General features: G+C 55.1%; 2 pseudogenes; both read right to left on the bottom strand.

Annotated features, from left to right (window-relative positions):
* Nucleotides 1–755: 755 nt before the first annotated feature.
* Nucleotides 756–873, bottom strand: LOC147997795 (5S ribosomal RNA; annotated as a pseudogene).
* Nucleotides 874–3266: 2393 nt separating this feature from the next.
* LOC147997794 (5S ribosomal RNA) lies at nucleotides 3267–3384 on the bottom strand (annotated as a pseudogene).
* Between the last annotated feature and the right edge of the window lie 13330 nt (nucleotides 3385–16714).

The raw sequence follows: 16714 nt of genomic DNA, 5'->3' as shown, positions 1-16714 counted from the left end.
AGAGCACTGACTGCTCTTCCAGAGGTTCTGAGTTCAAATCCCAGCAACGACATGGTGTCTCACAGCCATCTGTAGTGAGATCTGATGCCCTCTTCTGGTGTGTCTGAAGACAGCTACAGTGTACTTATATATAAGAAATACATCTTTTTTAAAAAAGTTGTAAAGTCTATTTCTGTTTGTTGGTGTGGTTTGGTTTGTTTTGGGATGGGTTTTTTAAGGTTGCTTTGTTGTTTTGGTTTCTGTTGGTTTGTTACGCACATGGTCTCACTGTGTATCCCTGCTGTCCTGAAATCTCCTCCTGAGCTCCTGAGCTCCTGAGCTCCTGAGCTCCTGAGCTCAGGAGCTCCTGAGCTCCTGAGCTCCTGAGCTCCTGAGCTCCTGAGCTCCTGAGCTCCTGAGCTCCTGAGCTCCTGAGCTCCTGAGCTCCTGAGCTCCTGAGCTCCTGAGCTCCTGAGCTCCTGAGCTCCTGAGCTCCTGAGCTCCTGAGCTCCTGAGCTCCTGAGCTCCTGAGCTCCTGAGCTCCTGAGCTCCTGAGCTCCTGAGCTCCTGAGCTCCTGAGCTCCTGAGCTCCTGAGCTCCTGAGCTCCTGAGCTCCTGAGCTCCTGAGCTCCTGAGCTCCTGAGCTCCTGAGCTCCTGAGCTCCTGAGCTCCTGAGCTCCTGAGCTCCTGAGCTCCTGAGCTCCTGAGCTCCTGAGCTCCTGATTTTGATTGCCTGGCAAGAGCTCTACCACTGAGTTAAATCCCCAACCCCCAAAAGCCTACAGCACCCGGTATCCCAGGTGGTCTCCCATCCACGTACTAAGCATGCCCGACCCTGCTTAGCTTCCGAGATCAGACGAGATCGGGCGCGTTCCGGGTGGTATGGCTGTAGGCTCTTCTGACATTTTTTTAAGGAATATAAAACTATTCATTGACACAGCCAGAATACGGCAGATACATAGGTGAATGCGAGCAACAAACCAGTGAACTGAGCGCAGGACCCCAGTTGAAGAAATCAGAGAAAGGACTAAAAGAGCTTGAAGGGACTTGAGACCCCATATGAACAACAACACCAACCAACCAGAGCTTCCAGGGACTAAACCACAGCAGGACTTAATGGCCAACATCAGCTCTAACCATGATTCTACTTCCACATCAAACAGATTCCATGAATCATAACCTTTTAGTACAGATTTTAACTTCCTACAAAGGAATGTTTCAACCAGAGGAACCTTTACACAGAACAGCTGACTCGGACCTGCCTCTGTAGATCAGCTGGCCTCTTAAATCACAGCTCCACCTGCCTCTAGAGTTCTGGCATTAAAGGTGCACACCACCACACTAGGCCAAGTCTTGTTGTTAAATCAAGCTACTACTTCGTTTAATTCCATTTTCTGAAGGTGGAGTTGGTATGAAAATAAACTACTGTATTTATTTGATAATACATCAATTCTGATGGGCTTGCTTTTAAACTATCCAATACATTACAGACTCTGCTTAATCCGAAAGGTTATGGTATCAGGAAAATGGTCAGGCTGATGGCCTCTCATCAACCTGTGTTTTCACGTTCAGCTCTTTTGAGTATTAAAAGCAAGCTAAAACAGACAGGTTATGTAAGTGTTTTATGCATACACTGCATACAAACAAACGCGCGCGCACACACACACACACACACACACACACACACACACACACACCAGAATGGTCCTTCTGTGTCCCAGTTAAAAATAAGTTCTGACTTGAGTCATGACTGTAAAATCTCCCCAGTGTTTAAGAAAAGCTGTTCTTCAAGCCGAGGAAATACAACATGGTGTCAAGTACTCTACTGTTACAGGAAGCAACTACAGAGAGCTCTCACTCGCTCAAAGGAGTCAGTGCCTTTTGACGCAGAACGAAAACCAAAAATCTCCCAACTACTGCCAATGCTTTCAAAACTAGCATATCAGACTTGATTTTCATCAGGATGCTCTTTGATCCACACTAGTAATTCAAAACCCAAGATCCAGATCATTCATATATATATATATATATATATATATATATTTTATATACATATATATAATATTGTGTATTTATATATGCAAACAATTATTGTACTTCATTTCGGTACAAGAATGCCAAATCAGCCACTCCTCATAGAAGGCGATGACAATCTGAGGCCACTTCATATTCGCCTCCTTTGCTTGTCAGCAGCATCTCTCTTCTTCGATTTGCTCTCATCGGATTCACTATCAGATAAAGATTTCCTTTTTGGACAATCGTTTTCTTTACCAGCTTTTCGAGAATGAAGAAGTGCTTCAATTAATTCTGGACAATCTAAATTTTCTCCTGGTACCCAAGTATTATCGGCATCTGTAAACCCCTTCCACTTCACGAAATAGTTCACTACACAATGGTTCAGTACTTTTTCTACCACAAATTCTTCAGGCTCAGCATCTTCAACTCTTTTACTCTTTCCATTCTGTTTTTTTTTTCCCAATTTTTGCAATGTAGTTTTATTGGAGGCCATTTTTAAAATTTAATCGGAGACTTGAAGCGCGCTCAGATGCTCAGGGCCGCGGATTCTGCAGAGTCTCCCGCCTATGTGATTCAGCTCAGGCACATCCTAGAGGAGGGGTTCCTCTGACATTTTTAAAGTCTATTTTTAGGGTTGGGGATTTAACTCAGTCGTAGGGCACATGCCTAGCAAGCACAAGGCCCTGGGTTCGATCCTTAGCTCTGGGGAAGGAAAAAAAAAGGCAAAATAAAAGTTGTGAAGTCGGGCTGGAAGGATGGCTTAGTGGTTAAGAGCACTGACTGCTCTTCCAGAGGTTCTGAGTTCAAATCCCAGCAACGACATGGTGTCTCACAGCCATCTGTAGTGAGATCTGATGCCCTCTTCTGGTGTGTCTGAAGACAGCTACAGTGTACTTATATATAAGAAATACATCTTTTTTAAAAAAGTTGTAAAGTCTATTTCTGTTTGTTGGTGTGGTTTGGTTTGTTTTGGGATGGGTTTTTTAAGGTTGCTTTGTTGTTTTGGTTTCTGTTGGTTTGTTACGCACATGGTCTCACTGTGTATCCCTGCTGTCCTGAAATCTCCTCCTGAGCTCCTGAGCTCCTGAGCTCCTGAGCTCCTGAGCTCCTGAGCTCCTGAGCTCCTGAGCTCCTGAGCTCCTGAGCTCCTGAGCTCCTGAGCTCCTGAGCTCCTGAGCTCCTGAGCTCCTGAGCTCCTGAGCTCCTGAGCTCTCCTGATTTTGATTGCCTGGCAAGAGCTCTACCACTGAGTTAAATCCCCAACCCCCAAAAGCCTACAGCACCCGGTATCCCAGGTGGTCTCCCATCCACGTACTAAGCATGCCCGACCCTGCTTAGCTTCCGAGATCAGACGAGATCGGGCGCGTTCTGGGTGGTATGGCTGTAGGCTCTTCTGACATTTTTTTAAGGAATATAAAACTATTCATTGACACAGCCAGAATACGGCAGATACATAGGTGAATGCGAGCAACAAACCAGTGAACTGAGCGCAGGACCCCAGTTGAAGAAATCAGAGAAAGGACTAAAAGAGCTTGAAGGGACTTGAGACCCCATATGAACAACAACACCAACCAACCAGAGCTTCCAGGGACTAAACCACAGCAGGACTTAATGGCCAACATCAGCTCTAACCATGATTCTACTTCCACATCAAACAGATTCCATGAATCATAACCTTTTAGTACAGATTTTAACTTCCTACAAAGGAATGTTTCAACCAGAGGAACCTTTACACAGAACAGCTGACTCGGACCTGCCTCTGTAGATCAGCTGGCCTCTTAAATCACAGCTCCACCTGCCTCTAGAGTTCTGGCATTAAAGGTGCACACCACCACACTAGGCCAAGTCTTGTTGTTAAATCAAGCTACTACTTCGTTTAATTCCGTTTTCTGAAGGTGGAGTTGGTATGAAAATAAACTACTGTATTTATTTGATAATACATCAATTCTGATGGGCTTGCTTTTAAACTATCCAATACATTACAGACTCTGCTTAATCCGAAAGGTTATGGTATCAGGAAAATGGTCAGGCTGATGGCCTCTCATCAACCTGTGTTTTCACGTTCAGCTCTTTTGAGTATTAAAAGCAAGCTAAAACAGACAGGTTATGTAAGTGTTTTATGCATATACTGCATACAAACAAACGCGTGCGCGCACACACACACACACACACACACACACACACACACACACCAGAATGGTCCTTCTGTGTCCCAGTTAAAAATAAGTTCTGACTTGAGTCATGACTGTAAAATCTCCCCAGTGTTTAAGAAAAGCTGTTCTTCAAGCCGAGGAAATACAACATGGTGTCAAGTACTCTACTGTTACAGGAAGCAACTACAGAGAGCTCTCACTCGCTCAAAGGAGTCAGTGCCTTTTGACGCAGAACGAAAACCAAAAATCTCCCAACTACTGCCAATGCTTTCAAAACTAGCATATCAGACTTGATTTTCATCAGGATGCTCTTTGATCCACACTAGTAATTCAAAACCCAAGATCCAGATCATTCATATATATATATATATATATATTTTATATACATATATATAATATTGTGTATTTATATATGCAAACAATTATTGTACTTCATTTCGGTACAAGAATGCCAAATCAGCCACTCCTCATAGAAGGCGATGACAATCTGAGGCCACTTCATATTCGCCTCCTTTGCTTGTCAGCAGCATCTCTCTTCTTCGATTTGCTCTCATCGGATTCACTATCAGATAAAGATTTCCTTTTTGGACAATCGTTTTCTTTACCAGCTTTTCGAGAATGAAGAAGTGCTTCAATTAATTCTGGACAATCTAAATTTTCTCCTGGTACCCAAGTATTATCGGCATCTGTAAACCCCTTCCACTTCACGAAATAGTTCACTACACAATGGTTCAGTACTTTTTCTACCACAAATTCTTCAGGCTCAGCATCTTCAACTCTTTTACTCTTTCCATTCTGTTTTTTTTTTCCCAATTTTTGCAATGTAGTTTTATTGGAGGCCATTTTTAAAATTTAATCGGAGACTTGAAGCGCGCTCAGATGCTCAGGGCCGCGGATTCTGCAGAGTCTCCCGCCTATGTGATTCAGCTCAGGCACATCCTAGAGGAGGGGTTCCTCTGACATTTTTAAAGTCTATTTTTAGGGTTGGGGATTTAACTCAGTCGTAGGGCACATGCCTAGCAAGCACAAGGCCCTGGGTTCGATCCTTAGCTCTGGGGAAGGAAAAAAAAAGGCAAAATAAAAGTTGTAAAGTCGGGCTGGAAGGATGGCTTAGTGGTTAAGAGCACTGACTGCTCTTCCAGAGGTTCTGAGTTCAAATCCCAGCAACGACATGGTGTCTCACAGCCATCTGTAGTGAGATCTGATGCCCTCTTCTGGTGTGTCTGAAGACAGCTACAGTGTACTTATATATAAGAAATACATCTTTTTTAAAAAAGTTGTAAAGTCTATTTCTGTTTGTTGGTGTGGTTTGGTTTGTTTTGGGATGGGTTTTTTAAGGTTGCTTTGTTGTTTTGGTTTCTGTTGGTTTGTTACGCACATGGTCTCACTGTGTATCCCTGCTGTCCTGAAATCTCCTCCTGAGCTCCTGAGCTCCTGAGCTCCTGAGCTCCTGAGCTCCTGAGCTCCTGAGCTCCTGAGCTCCTGAGCTAGCTCCTGAGCTCCTGAGCTCCTGAGCTCCTGAGCTCCTGAGCTCCTGAGCTCCTGAGCTAGCTCCTGAGCTCCTGAGCTCCTGAGCTCCTGAGCTCCTGAGCTCCTGAGCTCCTGAGCTCCTGAGCTCCTGAGCTAGCTCCTGAGCTCCTGAGCTCCTGAGCTCCTGAGCTCCTGAGCTCCTGAGCTCCTGAGCTCCTGAGCTCCTGAGCTCCTGAGCTCCTGAGCTCCTGAGCTAGCTCCTGAGCTCCTGAGCTCCTGAGCTCCTGAGCTCCTGAGCTCCTGAGCTAGCTCCTGAGCTCCTGAGCTCCTGAGCTCCTGAGCTCCTGAGCTAGCTCCTGAGCTCCTGAGCTCCTGAGCTAGCTCCTGAGCTCCTGAGCTCCTGAGCTAGCTCCTGAGCTCCTGAGCTCCTGAGCTAGCTCCTGAGCTCCTGAGCTCCTGAGCTAGCTCCTGAGCTCCTGAGCTCCTGAGCTAGCTCCTGAGCTCCTGAGCTCCTGAGCTAGCTCCTGAGCTCCTGAGCTCCTGAGCTAGCTCCTGAGCTCCTGAGCTCCTGAGCTAGCTCCTGAGCTCCTGAGCTCCTGAGCTAGCTCCTGAGCTCCTGAGCTCCTGAGCTAGCTCCTGAGCTCCTGAGCTCCTGAGCTAGCTCCTGAGCTCCTGAGCTCCTGAGCTAGCTCCTGAGCTCCTGAGCTAGCTCCTGAGCTCCTGAGCTCCTGAGCTAGCTCCTGAGCTCCTGAGCTCCTGATCTAGCTCCTGAGCTCCTGAGCTCCTGAGCTAGCTCCTGAGCTCCTGAGCTCCTGAGCTAGCTCCTGAGCTCCTGAGCTCCTGAGCTAGCTCCTGAGCTCCTGAGCTCCTGAGCTAGCTCCTGAGCTCCTGAGCTCCTGAGCTAGCTCCTGAGCTCCTGAGCTCCTGAGCTAGCTCCTGAGCTCCTGAGCTCCTGAGCTAGCTCCTGAGCTCCTGAGCTCCTGAGCTAGCTCCTGAGCTCCTGAGCTCCTGAGCTCCTGAGCTCCTGAGCTCCTGAGCTCCTGAGCTCCTGAGCTCCTGAGCTCCTGAGCTCCTGAGCTCCTGAGCTCCTGAGCTCCTGAGCTCCTGAGCTAGCTCCTGAGCTCCTGAGCTCCTGAGCTAGCTCCTGAGCTCCTGAGCTCCTGAGCTAGCTCCTGAGCTCCTGAGCTCCTGAGCTAGCTCCTGAGCTCCTGAGCTCCTGAGCTAGCTCCTGAGCTCCTGAGCTCCTGAGCTAGCTCCTGAGCTCCTGAGCTCCTGAGCTAGCTCCTGAGCTCCTGAGCTCCTGAGCTAGCTCCTGAGCTCCTGAGCTCCTGAGCTAGCTCCTGAGCTCCTGAGCTCCTGAGCTAGCTCCTGAGCTCCTGAGCTCCTGAGCTAGCTCCTGAGCTCCTGAGCTCCTGAGCTAGCTCCTGAGCTCCTGAGCTCCTGAGCTAGCTCCTGAGCTCCTGAGCTCCTGAGCTAGCTCCTGAGCTCCTGAGCTCCTGAGCTAGCTCCTGAGCTCCTGAGCTCCTGAGCTAGCTCCTGAGCTCCTGAGCTCCTGAGCTAGCTCCTGAGCTAGCTCCTGAGCTCCTGAGCTAGCTCCTGAGCTAGCTCCTGAGCTCCTGAGCTAGCTCCTGAGCTAGCTCCTGAGCTCCTGAGCTAGCTCCTGAGCTAGCTCCTGAGCTCCTGAGCTAGCTCCTGAGCTCCTGAGCTCCTGAGCTAGCTCCTGAGCTCCTGAGCTCCTGAGCTAGCTCCTGAGCTCCTGAGCTCCTGAGCTAGCTCCTGAGCTCCTGAGCTCCTGAGCTAGCTCCTGAGCTCCTGAGCTCCTGAGCTAGCTCCTGAGCTCCTGAGCTCCTGAGCTAGCTCCTGAGCTCCTGAGCTCCTGAGCTAGCTCCTGAGCTCCTGAGCTCCTGAGCTAGCTCCTGAGCTCCTGAGCTCCTGAGCTAGCTCCTGAGCTCCTGAGCTCCTGAGCTAGCTCCTGAGCTCCTGAGCTCCTGAGCTAGCTCCTGAGCTCCTGAGCTCCTGAGCTAGCTCCTGAGCTCCTGAGCTCCTGAGCTAGCTCCTGAGCTCCTGAGCTCCTGAGCTAGCTCCTGAGCTCCTGAGCTCCTGAGCTAGCTCCTGAGCTCCTGAGCTCTGAGCTAGCTCCTGAGCTCCTGAGCTCCTGAGCTAGCTCCTGAGCTCCTGAGCTCCTGAGCTAGCTCCTGAGCTCCTCAGCTCCTGAGCTAGCTCCTGAGCTCCTGAGCTCCTGAGCTAGCTCCTGAGCTCCTCAGCTCCTGAGCTAGCTCCTGAGCTCCTGAGCTCCTGAGCTAGCTCCTGAGCTCCTCAGCTCCTGAGCTAGCTCCTGAGCTCCTGAGCTCCTGAGCTAGCTCCTGAGCTCCTGAGCTCCTGAGCTAGCTCCTGAGCTCCTGAGCTCCTGAGCTCCTGAGCTCCTGAGCTCCTGAGCTCCTGAGGTAGCTCCTGAGCTCCTGAGCTCCTGAGCTCCTGAGCTCCTGAGCTCCTGAGCTCCTGAGCTCCTGAGCTCCTGAGCTCCTGAGCTCCTGAGCTCCTGAGCTAGCTCCTGAGCTCCTGAGCTCCTGAGCTAGCTCCTGAGCTCCTGAGCTCCTGAGCTAGCTCCTGAGCTCCTGAGCTCCTGAGCTAGCTCCTGAGCTCCTGAGCTCCTGAGCTAGCTCCTGAGCTCCTGAGCTCCTGAGCTAGCTCCTGAGCTCCTGAGCTCCTGAGCTAGCTCCTGAGCTCCTGAGCTAGCTCCTGAGCTCTGAGCTCCTGAGCTAGCTCCTGAGCTCCTGAGCTAGCTCCTGAGCTCCTGAGCTCCTGAGCTAGCTCCTGAGCTCCTGAGCTAGCTCCTGAGCTCCTGAGCTCCTGAGCTAGCTCCTGAGCTCCTGAGCTCCTGAGCTAGCTCCTGAGCTCCTGAGCTCCTGAGCTAGCTCCTGAGCTCCTGAGCTCCTGAGCTAGCTCCTGAGCTCCTGAGCTCCTGAGCTAGCTCCTGAGCTCCTGAGCTCCTGAGCTCCTGAGCTCCTGAGCTCCTGAGCTCCTGAGCTCCTGAGCTCCTGAGCTCCTGAGCTCCTGAGCTCCTGAGCTCCTGAGCTCCTGAGCTCCTGAGCTCCTGAGCTAGCTCCTGAGCTCCTGAGCTCCTGAGCTAGCTCCTGAGCTCCTGAGCTCCTGAGCTAGCTCCTGAGCTCTGAGCTCCTGAGCTAGCTCCTGAGCTCCTGAGCTCCTGAGCTAGCTCCTGAGCTCCTGAGCTCCTGAGCTAGCTCCTGAGCTCCTGAGCTCCTGAGCTAGCTCCTGAGCTCCTGAGCTCCTGAGCTAGCTCCTGAGCTCCTGAGCTAGCTCCTGAGCTCCTGAGCTCCTGAGCTAGCTCCTGAGCTCCTGAGCTCCTGAGCTAGCTCCTGAGCTCCTGAGCTCCTGAGCTAGCTCCTGAGCTCCTGAGCTCCTGAGCTAGCTCCTGAGCTCCTGAGCTCCTGAGCTAGCTCCTGAGCTCCTGAGCTCCTGAGCTAGCTCCTGAGCTCCTGAGCTCCTGAGCTAGCTCCTGAGCTCCTGAGCTCCTGAGCTAGCTCCTGAGCTCCTGAGCTCCTGAGCTAGCTCCTGAGCTCCTGAGCTCCTGAGCTAGCTCCTGAGCTCCTGAGCTCCTGAGCTAGCTCCTGAGCTCCTGAGCTCCTGAGCTAGCTCCTGAGCTCCTCAGCTCCTGAGCTAGCTCCTGAGCTCCTGAGCTCCTGAGCTAGCTCCTGAGCTCCTGAGCTAGCTCCTGAGCTAGCTCCTGAGCTCCTGAGCTAGCTCCTGAGCTAGCTCCTGAGCTCCTGAGCTAGCTCCTGAGCTAGCTCCTGAGCTCCTGAGCTAGCTCCTGAGCTAGCTCCTGAGCTCCTGAGCTAGCTCCTGAGCTAGCTCCTGAGCTCCTGAGCTAGCTCCTGAGCTAGCTCCTGAGCTCCTGAGCTAGCTCCTGAGCTAGCTCCTGAGCTCCTGAGCTAGCTCCTGAGCTAGCTCCTGAGCTCCTGAGCTAGCTCCTGAGCTAGCTCCTGAGCTCCTGAGCTAGCTCCTGAGCTCCTGAGCTCCTGAGCTAGCTCCTGAGCTCCTGAGCTCCTGAGCTAGCTCCTGAGCTCCTGAGCTCCTGAGCTAGCTCCTGAGCTCCTGAGCTCCTGAGCTAGCTCCTGAGCTCCTGAGCTCCTGAGCTAGCTCCTGAGCTCCTGAGCTCCTGAGCTAGCTCCTGAGCTCCTGAGCTCCTGAGCTCCTGAGCTCCTGAGCTCCTGAGCTCCTGAGCTCCTGAGCTCCTGAGCTCCTGAGCTCCTGAGCTCCTGAGCTCCTGAGCTCCTGAGCTCCTGAGCTCCTGAGCTAGCTCCTGAGCTCCTGAGCTCCTGAGCTAGCTCCTGAGCTCCTGAGCTCCTGAGCTAGCTCCTGAGCTCCTGAGCTAGCTCCTGAGCTAGCTCCTGAGCTCCTGAGCTAGCTCCTGAGCTAGCTCCTGAGCTCCTGAGCTCCTGAGCTAGCTCCTGCTAGCTCCTGAGCTCCTGAGCTCCTGAGCTAGCTCCTGAGCTCCTGAGCTAGCTCCTGAGCTAGCTCCTGAGCTCCTGAGCTCCTGAGCTAGCTCCTGAGCTCCTGAGCTCCTGAGCTCCTGAGCTAGCTCCTGAGCTCCTGAGCTCCTGAGCTAGCTCCTGAGCTCCTGAGCTAGCTCCTGAGCTCCTGAGCTCCTGAGCTAGCTCCTGAGCTCCTGAGCTAGCTCCTGAGCTCCTGAGCTCCTGAGCTCCTGAGCTCCTGAGCTAGCTCCTGAGCTCCTGAGCTCCTGAGCTAGCTCCTGAGCTCCTGAGCTCCTGAGCTCCTGAGCTAGCTCCTGAGCTCCTGAGCTCCTGAGCTCCTGAGCTCCTGAGCTCCTGAGCTCCTGAGCTCCTGAGCTCCTGAGCTCCTGAGCTCCTGAGCTCCTGAGCTCCTGAGCTCCTGAGCTCCTGAGCTCCTGAGCTCCTGAGCTCCTGAGCTCCTGAGCTCCTGAGCTAGCTCCTGAGCTCCTGAGCTAGCTCCTGAGCTCCTGAGCTAGCTCCTGAGCTCCTGAGCTCCTGAGCTCCTGAGCTCCTGAGCTCCTGAGCTCCTGAGCTCCTGAGCTCCTGAGCTAGCTCCTGAGCTCCTGAGCTAGCTCCTGAGCTCCTGAGCTAGCTCCTGAGCTAGCTCCTGAGCTCCTGAGCTAGCTCCTGAGCTCCTGAGCTCCTGAGCTAGCTCCTGAGCTCCTGAGCTCCTGAGCTAGCTCCTGAGCTCCTGAGCTCCTGAGCTAGCTCCTGAGCTCCTGAGCTCCTGAGCTAGCTCCTGAGCTCCTGAGCTCCTGAGCTAGCTCCTGAGCTCCTGAGCTCCTGAGCTAGCTCCTGAGCTCCTGAGCTCCTGAGCTAGCTCCTGAGCTCCTGAGCTCCTGAGCTAGCTCCTGAGCTCCTGAGCTCCTGAGCTAGCTCCTGAGCTCCTGAGCTCCTGAGCTAGCTCCTGAGCTCCTGAGCTCCTGAGCTAGCTCCTGAGCTCCTGAGCTCCTGAGCTAGCTCCTGAGCTCCTGAGCTCCTGAGCTAGCTCCTGAGCTCCTGAGCTCCTGAGCTAGCTCCTGAGCTCCTGAGCTCCTGAGCTAGCTCCTGAGCTCCTGAGCTCCTGAGCTAGCTCCTGAGCTCCTGAGCTCCTGAGCTAGCTCCTGAGCTCCTGAGCTCCTGAGCTAGCTCCTGAGCTCCTGAGCTCCTGAGCTAGCTCCTGAGCTCCTGAGCTCCTGAGCTAGCTCCTGAGCTCCTGAGCTCCTGAGCTCCTGAGCTCCTGAGCTCCTGAGCTCCTGAGCTCCTGAGCTCCTGAGCTCCTGAGCTCCTGAGCTCCTGAGCTCCTGAGCTCCTGAGCTAGCTCCTGAGCTCCTGAGCTCCTGAGCTAGCTCCTGAGCTCCTGAGCTCCTGAGCTAGCTCCTGAGCTCCTGAGCTCCTGAGCTAGCTCCTGAGCTCCTGAGCTCCTGAGCTAGCTCCTGAGCTCCTGAGCTCCTGAGCTAGCTCCTGAGCTCCTGAGCTCCTGAGCTAGCTCCTGAGCTCCTGAGCTAGCTCCTGAGCTCCTGAGCTCCTGAGCTAGCTCCTGAGCTCCTGAGCTAGCTCCTGAGCTCCTGAGCTCCTGAGCTAGCTCCTGAGCTCCTGAGCTAGCTCCTGAGCTCCTGAGCTCCTGAGCTAGCTCCTGAGCTCCTGAGCTCCTGAGCTAGCTCCTGAGCTCCTGAGCTCCTGAGCTAGCTCCTGAGCTCCTGAGCTAGCTCCTGAGCTCCTGAGCTCCTGAGCTAGCTCTGAGCTCCTGAGCTCCTGAGCTCCTGAGCTCCTGAGCTCCTGAGCTCCTGAGCTCCTGAGCTCCTGAGCTCCTGAGCTCCTGAGCTCTGAGCTCCTGAGCTCCTGAGCTAGCTCCTGAGCTCCTGAGCTCCTGAGCTAGCTCCTGAGCTCCTGAGCTCCTGAGCTAGCTCCTGAGCTCCTGAGCTCCTGAGCTAGCTCCTGAGCTCCTGAGCTCCTGAGCTAGCTCCTGAGCTCCTGAGCTCCTGAGCTAGCTCCTGAGCTCCTGAGCTCCTGAGCTAGCTCCTGAGCTCCTGAGCTCCTGAGCTAGCTCCTGAGCTCCTGAGCTACCTCCTGAGCTCCTGAGCTCCTGAGCTAGCTCCTGAGCTCCTGAGCTCCTGAGCTAGCTCCTGAGCTCCTGAGCTCCTGAGCTAGCTCCTGAGCTCCTGAGCTCCTGAGCTAGCTCCTGAGCTCCTGAGCTCCTGAGCTAGCTCCTGAGCTCCTGAGCTCCTGAGCTAGCTCCTGAGCTCCTGAGCTCCTGAGCTAGCTCCTGAGCTCCTGAGCTCCTGAGCTAGCTCCTGAGCTCCTGAGCTCCTGAGCTAGCTCCTGAGCTCCTGAGCTCCTGAGCTAGCTCCTGAGCTCCTGAGCTCCTGAGCTAGCTCCTGAGCTCCTGAGCTCCTGAGCTAGCTCCTGAGCTCTGAGCTCCTGAGCTAGCTCCTGAGCTCCTGAGCTCCTGAGCTCCTGAGCTCCTGAGCTCCTGAGCTAGCTCCTGAGCTCCTGAGCTCCTGAGCTAGCTCCTGAGCTCCTGAGCTCCTGAGCTAGCTCCTGAGCTCCTGAGCTCCTGAGCTAGCTCCTGAGCTCCTGAGCTCCTGAGCTAGCTCCTGAGCTCCTGAGCTCCTGAGCTAGCTCCTGAGCTCCTGAGCTCCTGAGCTAGCTCCTGAGCTCCTGAGCTCCTGAGCTAGCTCCTGAGCTAGCTCCTGAGCTCCTGAGCTAGCTCCTGAGCTCCTGAGCTCCTGAGCTAGCTCCTGAGCTCCTGAGCTCCTGAGCTAGCTCCTGAGCCTGAGCTCCTGAGCTAGCTCCTGAGCTCCTGAGCTCCTGAGCTAGCTCTGAGCTCCTGAGCTCCTGCTAGCTCCTGAGCTCCTGAGCTCCTGAGCTAGCTCCTGAGCTCCTGAGCTCCTGAGCTAGCTCCTGAGCTCCTGAGCTCCTGACCTAGCTCCTGAGCTCCTGAGCTCCTGAGCTAGCTCCTGAGCTCCTGAGCTCCTGAGCTAGCTCCTGAGCTCCTGAGCTCCTGAGCTAGCTCCTGAGCTCCTGAGCTCCTGAGCTAGCTCCTGAGCTCCTGAGCTCCTGAGCTAGCTCCTGAGCTCCTGAGCTCCTGAGCTAGCTCCTGAGCTCCTGAGCTCCTGAGCTAGCTCCTGAGCTCCTGAGCTCCTGAGCTAGCTCCTGAGCTCCTGAGCTCCTGAGCTAGCTCCTGAGCTCCTGAGCTCCTGAGCTAGCTCCTGAGCTCCTGAGCTCCTGAGCTAGCTCCTGAGCTCCTGAGCTAGCTCCTGAGCTCCTGAGCTCCTGAGCTAGCTCCTGAGCTCCTGAGCTCCTGAGCTAGCTCCTGAGCTCCTGAGCTCCTGAGCTAGCTCCTGAGCTCCTGAGCTCCTGACCTAGCTCCTGAGCTCCTGAGCTCCTGAGCTAGCTCCTGAGCTCCTGAGCTCCTGACCTAGCTCCTGAGCTCCTGAGCTCCTGAGCTAGCTCCTGAGCTCCTGAGCTCCTGAGCTAGCTCCTGAGCTCCTGAGCTCCTGAGCTCCTGAGCTCCTGAGCTAGCTCCTGAGCTCCTGAGCTCCTGAGCTAGCTCTGAGCTCTGAGCTCCTGAGCTAGCTCCTGAGCTCCTGAGCTCCTGAGCTAGCTCCTGAGCTCCTGAGCTCCTGAGCTAGCTCCTGAGCTGAGCTCCTGAGCTAGCTCCTGAGCTCCTGAGCTCCTGAGCTAGCTCCTGAGCTCCTGAGCTCCTGAGCTAGCTCCTGAGCTCCTGAGCTCCTGAGCTAGCTCCTGAGCTCCTGAGCTCCTGAGCTAGCTCCTGAGCTCCTGAGCTCCTGAGCTAGCTCCTGAGCTCCTGAGCTCCTGAGCTAGCTCCTGAGCTCCTGAGCTCCTGAGCTAGCTCCTGAGCTCCTGAGCTCCTGAGCTAGCTCCTGAGCTCCTGAGCTCCTGAGCTAGCTCCTGAGCTCCTGAGCTCCTGAGCTAGCTCCTGAGCTCCTGAGCTCCTGAGCTAGCTCCTGAGCTCCTGAGCTCCTGAGCTAGCTCCTGAGCTCCTGAGCTCCTGAGCTAGCTCCTGAGCTCCTGAGCTCCTGAGCTAGCTCCTGAGCTCCTGAGCTCCTGAGCTAGCTCCTGAGCTCCTGAGCTCCTGAGCTAGCTCCTGAGCTCCTGAGCTCCTGAGCTCCTGAGCTCCTGAGCTCCTGAGCTAGCTCCTGAGCTCCTGAGCTCCTGAGCTCCTGAGCTCCTGAGCTCCTGAGCTCCTGAGCTCCTGAGCTCCTGAGCTCCTGAGCTCCTGAGCTCCTGAGCTCCTGAGCTAGCTCCTGAGCTCCTGAGCTCCTGAGCTAGCTCCTGAGCTCCTGAGCTCCTGAGCTAGCTCCTGAGCTCCTGAGCTCCTGAGCTAGCTCCTGAGCTCCTGAGCTCCTGAGCTAGCTCCTGAGCTCCTGAGCTCCTGAGCTAGCTCCTGAGCTCCTGAGCTCCTGAGCTAGCTCCTGAGCTCCTGAGCTCCTGAGCTAGCTCCTGAGCTCCTGAGCTCCTGAGCTAGCTCTGAGCTCCTGAGCTCCTGAGCTAGCTCCTGAGCTCCTGAGCTCCTGAGCTAGCTCCTGAGCTCCTGAGCTCCTGAGCTAGCTCCTGAGCTCCTGAGCTCCTGAGCTAGCTCCTGAGCTCCTGAGCTCCTGAGCTAGCTCCTGAGCTCCTGAGCTCCTGAGCTAGCTCCTGAGCTCCTGAGCTCCTGAGCTAGCTCCTGAGCTCCTGAGCTCCTGAGCTAGCTCCTGAGCTCCTGAGCTCCTGAGCTAGCTCCTGAGCTCCTGAGCTCCTGAGCTAGCTCCTGAGCTCCTGAGCTCCTGAGCTAGCTCCTGAGCTCCTGAGCTCCTGAGCTAGCTCCTGAGCTCCTGAGCTCCTGAGCTAGCTCCTGAGCTCCTGAGCTCCTGAGCTAGCTCCTGAGCTCCTGAGCTCCTGAGCTAGCTCCTGAGCTCCTGAGCTCCTGAGCTAGCTCCTGAGCTCCTGAGCTCCTGAGCTAGCTCCTGAGCTCCTGAGCTCCTGAGCTAGCTCCTGAGCTCCTGAGCTCCTGAGCTAGCTCCTGAGCTCCTGAGCTCCTGAGCTAGCTCCTGAGCTCTGAGCTCCTGAGCTAGCTCCTGAGCTCCTGAGCTCCTGAGCTAGCTCCTGAGCTCCTGAGCTCCTGAGCTAGCTCCTGAGCTCCTGAGCTCCTGAGCTAGCTCCTGAGCTCCTGAGCTCCTGAGCTAGCTCCTGAGCTCCTGAGCTCCTGAGCTAGCTCCTGAGCTCCTGAGCTCCTGAGCTAGCTCCTGAGCTCCTGAGCTCTGAGCTAGCTCCTGAGCTCCTGAGCTCCTGAGCTCCTGAGCTCCTGAGCTCCTGAGCTCCTGAGCTCCTGAGCTCCTGAGCTCCTGAGCTCCTGAGCTCCTGAGCTCCTGAGCTCCTGAGCTAGCTCCTGAGCTCCTGAGCTCCTGAGCTGGCTCCTGAGCTCCTGAGCTAGCTCTTAGCTCCTGAGCTCCTGAGCTAGCTCCTGAGCTAGCTCCTGAGCTCCTGAGCTAGCTCCTAGCTCCTGAGCTCCTGAGCTCCTGAGCTAGCTCCTGAGCTAGCTCCTGAGCTCCTGAGCTCCTGAGCTAGCTCCTGAGCTCCTGAGCTAGCTCCTGAGCTAGCTCCTGAGCTCCTGAGCTCCTGAGCTCCTGAGCTCCTGAGCTAGCTCTGAGCTCCTGAGCTCCTGAGCTAGCTCCTGAGCTCCTGAGCTAGCTCCTGAGCTCCTGAGCTCCTGAGCTAGCTCCTGAGCTCCTGAGCTAGCTCCTGAGCTCCTGAGCTCCTGAGCTCCTGAGCTCCTGAGCTAGCTCCTGAGCTCCTGAGCTCCTGAGCTCCTGAGCTCCTGAGCTCCTGAGCTAGCTCCTGAGCTCCTGAGCTCCTGAGCTCCTGAGCTCCTGAGCTCCTGAGCTCCTGAGCTCCTGAGCTCCTGAGCTCCTGAGCTCCTGAGCTCCTGAGCTCCTGAGCTCCTGAGCTCCTGAGCTCCTGAGCTCCTGAGCTCCTGAGCTCCTGAGCTCCTGAGCTCCTGAGCTCCTGAGCTCCTGAGCTAGCTCCTGAGCTCCTGAGCTAGCTCCTGAGCTCCTGAGCTAGCTCCTGAGCTCCTGAGCTAGCTCCTGAGCTCCTGAGCTAGCTCCTGAGCTCCTGAGCTCCTGAGCTCCTGAGCTCCTGAGCTCCTGAGCTCCTGAGCTCCTGAGCTCCTGAGCTCCTGAGCTCCTGAGCTCCTGAGCTCCTGAGCTCCTGAGCTCCTGAGCTAGCTCCTGAGCTCCTGAGCTCCTGAGCTAGCTCCTGAGCTCCTGAGCTCCTGAGCTAGCTCCTGAGCTCCTGAGCTAGCTCCTGAGCTAGCTCCTGAGCTCCTGAGCTAGCTCCTGAGCTAGCTCCTGAGCTCCTGAGCTCCTGAGCTAGCTCCTGAGCTAGCTCCTGAGCTCCTGAGCTCCTGAGCTAGCTCCTGAGCTCCTGAGCTAGCTCCTGAGCTAGCTCCTGAGCTCCTGAGCTCCTGAGCTCCTGAGCTCCTGAGCTAGCTCCTGAGCTCCTGAGCTCCTGAGCTAGCTCCTGAGCTCCTGAGCTAGCTCCTGAGCTCCTGAGCTCCTGAGCTAGCTCCTGAGCTCCTGA

Source organism: Rattus norvegicus, unplaced genomic scaffold, assembly GCF_021556685.1.
Source record: "Rattus norvegicus strain SHRSP/BbbUtx unplaced genomic scaffold, alternate assembly SHRSP_T2T unassigned-0000063, whole genome shotgun sequence".
NCBI lineage: Eukaryota > Metazoa > Chordata > Mammalia > Rodentia > Muridae > Rattus > Rattus norvegicus.
Note: the sequence above shows the minus strand (reverse complement) of the source record. Positions and strands in the feature narration are given on the sequence as shown.